Raw genomic sequence first — 10,848 nt, forward strand, 5'->3', positions numbered from 1 at the left:
ACATATCTGTCTAGCGGAATGTCTCAATGTTTTGGTGTTTCACTCATTCGCATTCCATCCCGGCGAAAGGGTGCTTTCTTGGTGCAGGAACGACTTGCGGCTGCGGAATACAACATAACTAAGCGACGTGTACATTGACATTCGTCCCTTGTCGACCACGTAGAGAAAACCGCGTCGCAATTCGATTTCACGGAAGATCGAGTTCCATCGACTCTCCCATGCTCGTGGCACCTCCTTCGCTTCATTTTGCAACGTGCATTTATGCGATTTACATTTTCGTCACTTACGTGACGTATACGCATAATACGACCGCGTTCTACGTATAATGAAATTTGTAATGTCCTTCTTTTTTCTATCTGCCCTTTTCTTCTTAACCGAAGTGAAAGAAATTTGTTTATCGCTTCGACGTGATAGCGTAACGGATCACTATTCGTTAAATTATAGATAAATTAATTACTGATCTCTCATATTACATAAATAACGTGAAGATGTTACGATATAAGATACAGGTTTTTTCTCTGCGTTGCAGTATTCCTTTCGAGCATAAATAAATACGTAAATTTATACGCGACATTTCTTACGTATCGCGGAATTGTGCCCCAGCTTCGTGCTTTTTACGTATCCAAGGAGAAATACCTCGCGCATGGTGAAACGCGAAGGAATCAAAAGGAGGAATTGAAGCGGCCTTCGCGAATGCTACAGTACGCCGTGATGTTGCCCCTGGGATCGAAAACTACGGACGAACGTTTCTTCCTTCCGTCGTCGCGCCGACGCGCGAGAATATTGCGTCGGAACGCGAAACATGCCAGACTATGCCATCATTTGTATATCATTTGCACACAATATGCAACGTGTAGTTCATATGTGCATACGCCTATCGTATAGAGATGACCGACGAATATTCTCCTTCGTCAGAGACAACTTGCAGCACGGTTTATAACCCAAGCAGAACAAGTTATTATTATTATGATATCAAAATGATATCAAAATAACTCCAAAATGATTGTTAAAAGTCATTTTCAAATTATTTCCGATTCATTTTAATGTCATTTTGACGTTATCGCGATTTAATGTTCTGTTTGGATAATATTTAATCGCTTGAATAATATAGCCTCGTAAAAAGAACTTCCTTTTTTTTCAAATTCGAGATAAAAACGAGAAGTAATAAATTCTGTACAATCTTAATCCCGTAGCCTTCACACTGACATTAAATCGAATGATCTTCAAGGACGCTGAATTTCGATCTTGAAAATATCACGACTAACGACTTGTGACTTTGCGAAATTCGAGATTAAGAAGCCCATTGGGTGAATCATTAGGTTAAGCTTAACCGCAAGTTAACCAGACAATGGAAAAGCTGAAGCTGCAAAAAAGGCTTTTAACGTACTGACATAACCGAGCTACGAAAAGTCAAATCTCTCGATACAAACGTTAAAAAAAGAAGAGAAACGAGAAACGATTCTCCTTTTCGTTGAGCTTCTTTTCTTTTATCGAACCGTGCAATTGTTGAAAGAACGCTCTTAAAAGAGACGAGTGGAATGGAAACCCGATATTTTTATTGTTATTTCCTCCTTGTAATTGATTCTTTATTCCGTGAACAGCTATCATCACGGATTGTCCGTATCTGTCAATATTGAAATATAAAACCGTTTCTAATTAAAATTCATTCCTTTTGTTGTTTTCTTTACTTGCGTCTGATCGGGATTCATGACGTAAGAAAATTAAATATCCCAGACTTCGTATAAGTAGGTCATTCGAATATTAAAAATTAACGTATTGACTGTACCTCAAGTAGAACACAGAAGTCATGAGGACATCATGACCTCATTCGTCACTTATAAGTCAATTTTTAGGTATCAAATGACATCATGATGACGTCCTGTAATACCATTATGACTTAATTATGACTCCATGTTCTACCTGGGATATGGACTAAGGACGAATTGTGTGTATTATATTATCTAATTAATAGTATAGTTTTAATTTTTCTTCAAAGATACTCTTATTGAAGGTCTTCTTATTCCAATCCAAGTAGTGGCAACTTTAATTCTCGGTCAAAAATTATTACTCCTCGAAAAAACTAACGTATCAAATGAAAAATTAAAACTCAGATGCTGCAGGCGTCTTAACTAATCAAGGTAAATTCTACAAATATACAAATTTACCTTTTTAAAAAAGATAAAAAGAGGCGCTAAGAATACGTGCTTCTCGAATAAAACCTAAGTATCCAATCCAATTAATAAGTAGTTCTAATTTTTCTTTAAGGATATTCGTACCAAATGGTATCTTTATTATTTACTGAACTCTAACGATAATGTATCATTTGTATAAAAGATTTGATATCAACAAAACTGGCGCCAAATTAAATTCCACAAAATTTTATGTATCATTCGTAGAAATGAAAATGAAAAACCAAATTTTACGGTAATTTATTCGGTAAATTACGGTAAATTAGTCAGTAATTTTTGGAGGCTGGTAAAATGATAATTTTAAAAAAATTATAAAAATAAAATTATATGATGTATTATAAAAGCATTTAGCCTTTAGTTATTAAATTCAAAACGCTTTATTTAACTCATATTTTTATTTTGATATTACATATTGGTATACAATATAATATATTATATTATGTCATATATATATATATATACCAATATGTAATATTAATATGTAATATTATTCCTTTTAATTATTATTGTATATTGAATATATGACAATTGAAAGACTGTACATAGTCTAAACTAAAGAAACTTCAAATAAGTTTTTTTATTAGGATTCTGAAAAAAATATAACAAGTACAGTAATCCTAAACTATTTTATTCATATTTTGATTTTTTATTTGTATTTTTATATTTTTTACTTTACAATTAAACTTAATTATAGTATAATGTGGAGTCTACAATAGAAATCGTAGCGGTCATAGGGTCTTAAGTCGTAGAAAATTGACATGCATAGTCGATTATTTTTCTTATATTCGACTGTAATTGATCAATTTTCTGTAACTTAAGACTCTACGACCTCTACGACTTTTATTGTAGATCCCGCATGGAACTTTCATTTATTTATTGGTATTTTAACGACTAGACTGTTAAAGTTTTTATTAAAGTAAAAACAAAGACACAATTATACATCAAAAATAAAATAATCTTTCTGTAATTGCACTACTGCCGGAATATCTGAATAGAAATATAGAATAATTTTAAGTAATTCAGTAAAATGCTAGATTTTAAAATATAAAACAAAGAATTATGTAAAAAATACTGGAATTTTTTATTTGCATCGCTTTCTATTTTTCACTGTACCAAATCTCTAGGAAACCATATATTGAAAACGGATTTTAGCATCAATTAGATTTTACGTTTAGATTTAGTGAGGAGTCCTATTATTACTCTATATCTGCGATTTATATTCTCGATGAGAATGTTAGAAGAATATTATTTTATATTATGCATTAATGTGAAAAACATAAATAAAACCTATTTATGCATAAAACTGTAAAAAAAAAACAAATTTTATCAAAATTACCAATAAATTACCATTTTACCGTAAGTAATTGTCAAATTTGACAGTAATTTTACATCTCTAATCATTCGTAAAAAAGATTTGATATCAACAATTGGCGCCACATTAAATCCCATGTAATTCGGATACCAAATTAAATAAATAACATTAACTTTAATGATATTAATAATTAGCAATAATATACTTAAACAGATGTTTATCGCAACTCAGCTATGTAACTGTGTTGGACAACTGCTCGGATTCTCATATCCCCACATATACGGTCAAATACAGCAAACTATCGAAACTACCGAAACGGTGATGTCGAATTTTAGTTTTAAGTCGTAATAAATGTTTTTTAGTTATATATTTTAATTTTGTGAATTTAAGCTGAAGATGACTCAAACTTAGAATTGAAACGTTCTTTCTCAAAGATTTATTAAATCTTTAAATGTTTTTCGCATTACTTACATCTTGCGTTGACTCCTATGGTTTTGGTTTTACTTCTTATTTGTATTTTTAATGATATTAGTGATTCGATCTCATTGAGACGAGACGAGACTAGCTCAAATCTCGTCTCGGTTTCGAATTGGTCTCGAAATTTTCATCTCGGTATCGGCTTGGTCTCGACAATGGCTACGATTACACCGTGCACTTAGTCCGCGACCTATACGATAGGCGTCTTTGTTTAACTTACAGGATAAACAAGGACATCTATTGTATAGGCCGCGGCCTAAATACACGGTGTAAACGTAGCCAGTGTCAATCTCGTCTCGGTCTCGGTCTCGAGTCGAGAATCTCATTCTCGATAATCATAATAAGTGTTTTTTCAATTTCTTCTATGATCTATGCGATTAAACTTTTAAACTTAAATTATTCACTATTTTATTAATTTGTGTACCAGTAATTTAAATTTTTTGAAAAATAAATGAATATATCTGGTTTAAAGGATATTTTTTTTAATGATTTAATTATTTTCTAAAGCATCATTAGTTATTAGAAAACATAGGAATAGGTTAAACGAAACATCGACGTATAATTTTATGCATAAATTCTTGGCTAACTTGTAGTCTCAAAGATAAATTTTAGAACATTAATATATTGTAATAATAACTAATGATGCCTTATAAGTAATTTTTGTTAAAGATTTTAATTCTTAATTTTTTGTATCAAAAATGTCAATACAGTTTAAGACTTATTAAATATCTATATAACAATATCTATATAAAAAGTTTATATACAATATAAATATCTATATAAAAAATTTAAGACACTATATGAATATTTTACGCGTTGGAAAATGTATCTTAAATATTACAAAATTCGAGAGTCTCGACGAGACTCTCGATATAAAAAGTCTCGTCTCGGTTTCATCTCAGTCTCGGTACCGATACCGAAACTAGTCTCGGTATCGTTCGAAACACTACGATTTATGAACAGGCGGCCATTTAACTATAATCTATAATATTAGTTAGTTTTACAAGGAACAATGTTTCTAATGTGTTCATTAACTCCGTATTAATATGTATCAAATTGATATTGTATTTGCATTACTTGAATATTTAGTTATATGTTATCACTTTGTTCAGTTATCGTGAAATAACAATATGAGCGCGTTACGATACATCTTAAATTTAAAATATATTCTCCTTGGCAATTTTACATATCAAAAACTACTACTCAGAAAAATGGTAAATGGGGGAGAGACCGGGGACAGAAATAACACGGGACAATAACATCATTAATATTTCTTAAACTATAATAGATATGTGTATATGCGGCAGCATGGTAAAATTCTGTAGATAGATCGGCATTGAATCGTTCGTTACATACTGATTCTCGCGGAACGTGCACGAGTGCAGGAGCAAAAATTACTTTTTTCATGCATCAAGTAAGTTTTATTGCGTGCACAAAATCTAAAATATTTTTTTTTCTTTATAATATGAAGGTATAGTGTATTATCATAATATATTTTAATGATTATCTGCATTGATGGTTTGTACATTTGAGTTAATTTTTATTTAGGTTTTTATTTAAAAAATTTACTATAAATCATAAAATATCATTAGGAGACAATAGTAACATCAATGCTTGAGGTCAGTTGTAACATTACAATTATCCCCAAATTTACTTGATTTTATATTAGTATTATTTTGAAATATTTTAGTATTATTTTGTATGACGTTATTTGTATTTTTCTTCATAGAATCCCATTTACAAGAAAACACAAGACAGATAAGAGAAAAACTATATAAAAGAAGCGTCTTTATACAAACAGATAGAGAGACATTTAAAAAAGTTATGAAGGACGAGATATCTATTTGTGCAGCTGCAAGAAAGAGTTTTAAGTTGTTTGTTACATACCTCTGGCAAATGTAGTACAATTATCCCCTTCTACTTTTATAATCGTTACTATCGTCCCTGGATGTTGGGACGGTTGTAACAAAATTCCTCACAATCTTTAAACAAACATAACTTTTTTTCTAGTTACATAAAATAATTAAACCAAAGAAAATTTTGTTTTAATAAATAAATTCTATATCTCAAAAGATACATATTTTTTTAATGTAAGTATCATTTTTTAACTGTTATAATACTTCAAAGTCAATGTTACTTTTGCCCCTAGTCTCTCCTACTTTTATAACTGTTTTTTAAGAGCTTTCTGGCTATAATATTTTAATTCACAAATTTTGATATATTCCGCGTCTTCATGTTGATATAGGAAAAAAACACTTTATGATAACAGATTCACTGTTTAGTAGTAAATGTGTAACAAATTAAAATATTCAATAAAAACATAGTAGTTTTTTTCTCTTCAATTAATTTGCAATTTATATTTTATGCATTTTCGAGGTGTACAAACCGAATCTATTCATCAAAAGAAACTGTTCCTTTTATACCATTTATCGTATTATAATCGGATAAAATGCATAAAATCATATAATAATGCATCCCTGTTGAAAATTCATGTAAGTTTTTTGTACCAGATCTTAAACGAGTTGTATGTGATCAATCAAGATTACTAAGTGAACATACATGATCATACAAGAATCTTATATAATTTGTACATGAATCTCACCAGTAATCTTTAATGTTCGTAGGAATCTAGAATAAATCATACACGACGATTTATATCGCAATGAAAGGATCTTGTCTTAGCTTTATAAGAAACTCTTTAAAAATAATTTCTTTACAGAATCTTACATCCTCCAAGAATATGATATTAACTTGCAAGCTTTATAAAATCGAAAAGTACTTAATGAAAAAATATTATAGTGTTTTGGAAAGCTCTCGAGGTAAGCTACAAGAATATGCAAATAAAAAATGGGGGTTTTCATTTAAGAAATTGAAGGTAACCTTCACGTGACTTTCAAATGACTATCCAAGGTCAAACCAATGCTACCGTCTTATGTTCCCCTCGAAACCATACAACTTTTGTTTGAAACATTTTTCCGTATCTTCCATATTTTTCGAGATATTTGTCTGATTCGATTAAAATGACCCTGTATATAGATGACTCACTCTGTATATAGAAATTTTTTCGTTTGCTCAAAAAGATTAAAAAGCTGTTTTTGAACTATTTAACGGAGATTATACAAGAATATTATTATTAACTTATAGACTGATCCGACATTCGCGAATTAAAATATCACAACAAAAGTTCTTGGAAAAATTAAGTTTTAAAAATATTTGCCATTTTTTATTCCGAGTAGTAATTTTTGAGATATAAAAATACAAAATGCGCATTTAACATCATCGATGTGCGATTTATTAGTGATTCGGTCTCACCGAGACGAGACTAGCTCAAATCTTGTCTCCATCTCGATTTGGTTTCGAAATTTTTAGTCTCGTTTCGGTATCGGCTTGGCCTCGACAGTGACAGTTTCGTCTCGGACTCGATCTCGAGTCAAGACTCTCGGTCTCGATAATCATAATAAGTGTTTTCTTCTATGATCTATACGATTAAACTTTTAAACTTAAATTATTCACTATTTTATGAATTAATTAAATTTTTTAACTATTTTAGTAATTTGTGTACTAGTAATTTAAATTTTTTGAAAAATAAATGAATACAAGGGAGACTGTTACAAAAGTAACATTTTGACTTTGAAGTGTTATAATAGTTAAAATATGATACTTACATTAAAAAAATATGTATCTTTAGATATAGAATTTATTTAGATACAAAATTTTCTTTGATTTAATTATTTTATGTAACTAGAAAAAAGTTATGTTTATTTAAAGACTGTGAGGAATTTTGTTACAACCGTCCCAACTCCCAGGGACGATAGTAACGATAAAAAAGTAGAAGGCGATAATTGTACCACATTTGCCAGAGGTATGTAACAAACAACTTAAGTCATACTCTTTCTTGCAGTTGCACAAATAAATATCTCGTCCTTCATAACTTTTTTAAATGTCTCTCTATCTGTTTGTATAAAGACGCTTCTTTTATATAGTTTTTCTCTTATCTGTCTTGTGTTTTCTTGTAAATGGGATTCTATGAAGAAAAATACATATAACGTCGTACAAAATAATACTAAAATAAAATCAAGTAAATTTGGGGATAATTGTAATGTTACAACTGACCTCAAGCATTGATGTTACTATTGTCTCCTAATGATATTTTATGATTTATAGTAAATTTTTTAAATAAAAACCTAAATAAAAATTAACTCAAATGTACAAACCATCAATGCAGATAATCATTAAAACATATTATGATAATACATTATACCTTCATTATAAAGAAAAAAAAATATTTTAGATTTTGTGCACGCAATAAAACTTACTTGATGCATGAAAAAAGTAATTTTCGCTCCTGCACTCGTGCACTTTCTGCGAGAATCAGCATGTAACGAACGATTCAATGTCGATTTGTCTACAAAATTTTACCAGCTTTGCAGCCGTATACACATACCTATTATAGTTTAAGAAATATTAACGATGTTACTATTGTCCCGTGTTACTTTTGTCTCCGGTCTCCCCTATAGTGTTTTGAAAAGCTCTCGAGGTAAGCTACAAAAAAATGTAATAAAAAATAATGGTTAAATTTAAAAAAATCGACATGACTTCGATCTAGCCTTGGAAACGCCATCCAAGATCAAATCAATGGTACCTTCTTATGTCCCCCTCCGAACCATACGTCGAGAATCTCGATATAAAAAGTCCTGTATCGGCGCGAGGCGCGCGCGCGCGGGGTCTCGTTAGGATCTCGGCACCGATACCTTATCTCGGTATCGTTCGAAAGACTAATATGATATGTATCATTCGTTATAGTTGTAACATATCTGGTCGAAGATATTGTGAAAGAGACGGAACACGTATAGAAAAAATAATAAATATTAAATATAATTATAATGTACAAATGATGATACCTATGATAATACATTGTTTTTAATAATATTGTAAAATATTATTTCTACTGGCTGAAATAATACTAATTGCTCTAATCATATATATGTATTTTTTATTCTAATCAATTTTTTATACCATATATTATAATTACTGGAAATAGTTCTATGTCATATGTCTTCATACGTACACTACTACAGTGATAACATTATTGGCTCAGCATTGACATTATTGCGTATCAGTAGTAATACTACTTCAGTAGCAGTGACACTATAGTAGTATATTTTTATACTTCCAAACGATATTGAAAACTTGTATGATAAACTATTATTTAAATTTCATTAATTTAAAAATCCAAATCATTTCGATATCGATTCGAGCTACAATTAATGTCGAAAACATTTTTCCTTGATTTCGTGCTCATTTATGGTTAAAGACAGCTAATAGGTTGACAGCATTTATGGTAAGAGACATTATTTCCTGAAATTCTTCAATACAAAAGTGATAAGATTATATTAAACAAACTACGAAAAGTACAAATAAAAATAATATTATTCAGCAAGAGTAGAACAATAAAATAAGATACAAAGAATTACTAGAAAAAAAGATGTAAACTTTTTCAATAGTTCTAAAAAATGTTTCAATTTATATAAAAAAATTACAAAATTTTCTAAAAAGTTATAAAATTTAGAAATTCTGAAAAATTTTAAGAAAGCTTTCATTATTACAGCGATATTGCAATTGTCGAAATGAAATCGAAAAAAATGTCGATTCGATCTTTGAACGAAAATATTCAAAATATAAGATTATGTATCATATTTACACCAAAAATATTTAAAAATGTATCAAATTCTCATTGCACTCTTTACATATATAATTTTTTATTACTCGAAAATGTTGGAATTTCGACTCAAGTTTCGAATCGATAACTTTTCGATCTTACGTCGTCAAAATGACGTCTTTTTGAGGAACTATTTCTGACTAAGTACAAATTAAGAATATCTAATTCCTTAGATTTATCTTCTAAATATGAAAGTACTTCAATGTCGCTTTGAATTATGACTGATGTTATACTAATCCCAGTTTTATCTACTTAACCGAGACACTACCGTGTCTCCAAATATCATAAAAACAATCTGATCATTACTACTATAAGTTATATAGAAATTTTTTTACAATACTCTTCTACAATCTTAGTTAATTTGAAAAAGATTTTATCTAAGATAAGATAAAGATAATCCATATTCTTAATAATCTAGATAAAAATAAGATAAAGCCATTCCTTCATCTATATAATTATCTAGATAATTTTATCCAGATAACGAAAAACACTGACTATTTATAGTTCCTCAAAAAGACGTCATTTTGACGACGTAAGATCGAAAAGTTATCGATTCGAAACTTGAGTCGAAATTCCAACATTTTCGAGTAATAAAAAATTATACTATGAATACTGATTTATGATCATGGCTTTGAGGTTATGACATTTCATTCGTGTTGTTTATACGCAAAGGACGCGACAATGCTTGGCCTCGACGCAGTAATCAATCAATTTATCGCTTTTTACGGTTTTACGATTACGACTACGACTTTTATGTGCAATAGTCTTTCGACAGATAACTATTCGGATATCAACATATCCCTTTTCTTTTCTTTTGCTAAATATTTGATTATCAAATATTAAATATTTGATAATCAAAAAGAAAAGAAAAGGGATATGTTGATATCCGAATAGTTATCTGTCGAAAGACTATTGCACATAAAAGTCGTAGTCGTAATCGTAAAACCGTAAAAAGCGATAAATTGATTGACTACTGCGTCGAAGCCAAGCATTGTTGCGTCCTTTTGTCAGGTGCCATTTGACGTTTCCACTAAAAAGTTTGACATTTTTGACCATAACTTTCTTCAGAACGTTTTGTTATTTGAGCGCAATTTGTATTGTTTACAGTCACTTGAAAATTGTGTCTCAGCGAAAAAATGGAATTAACTCGT

Source organism: Mycetomoellerius zeteki, unplaced genomic scaffold (assembly GCF_001594055.1).
Source record: "Mycetomoellerius zeteki isolate Tzet28-1 unplaced genomic scaffold, Tzet1.0 scaffold426, whole genome shotgun sequence".
NCBI classification, from domain to species: Eukaryota; Metazoa; Arthropoda; class Insecta; order Hymenoptera; family Formicidae; genus Mycetomoellerius; species Mycetomoellerius zeteki.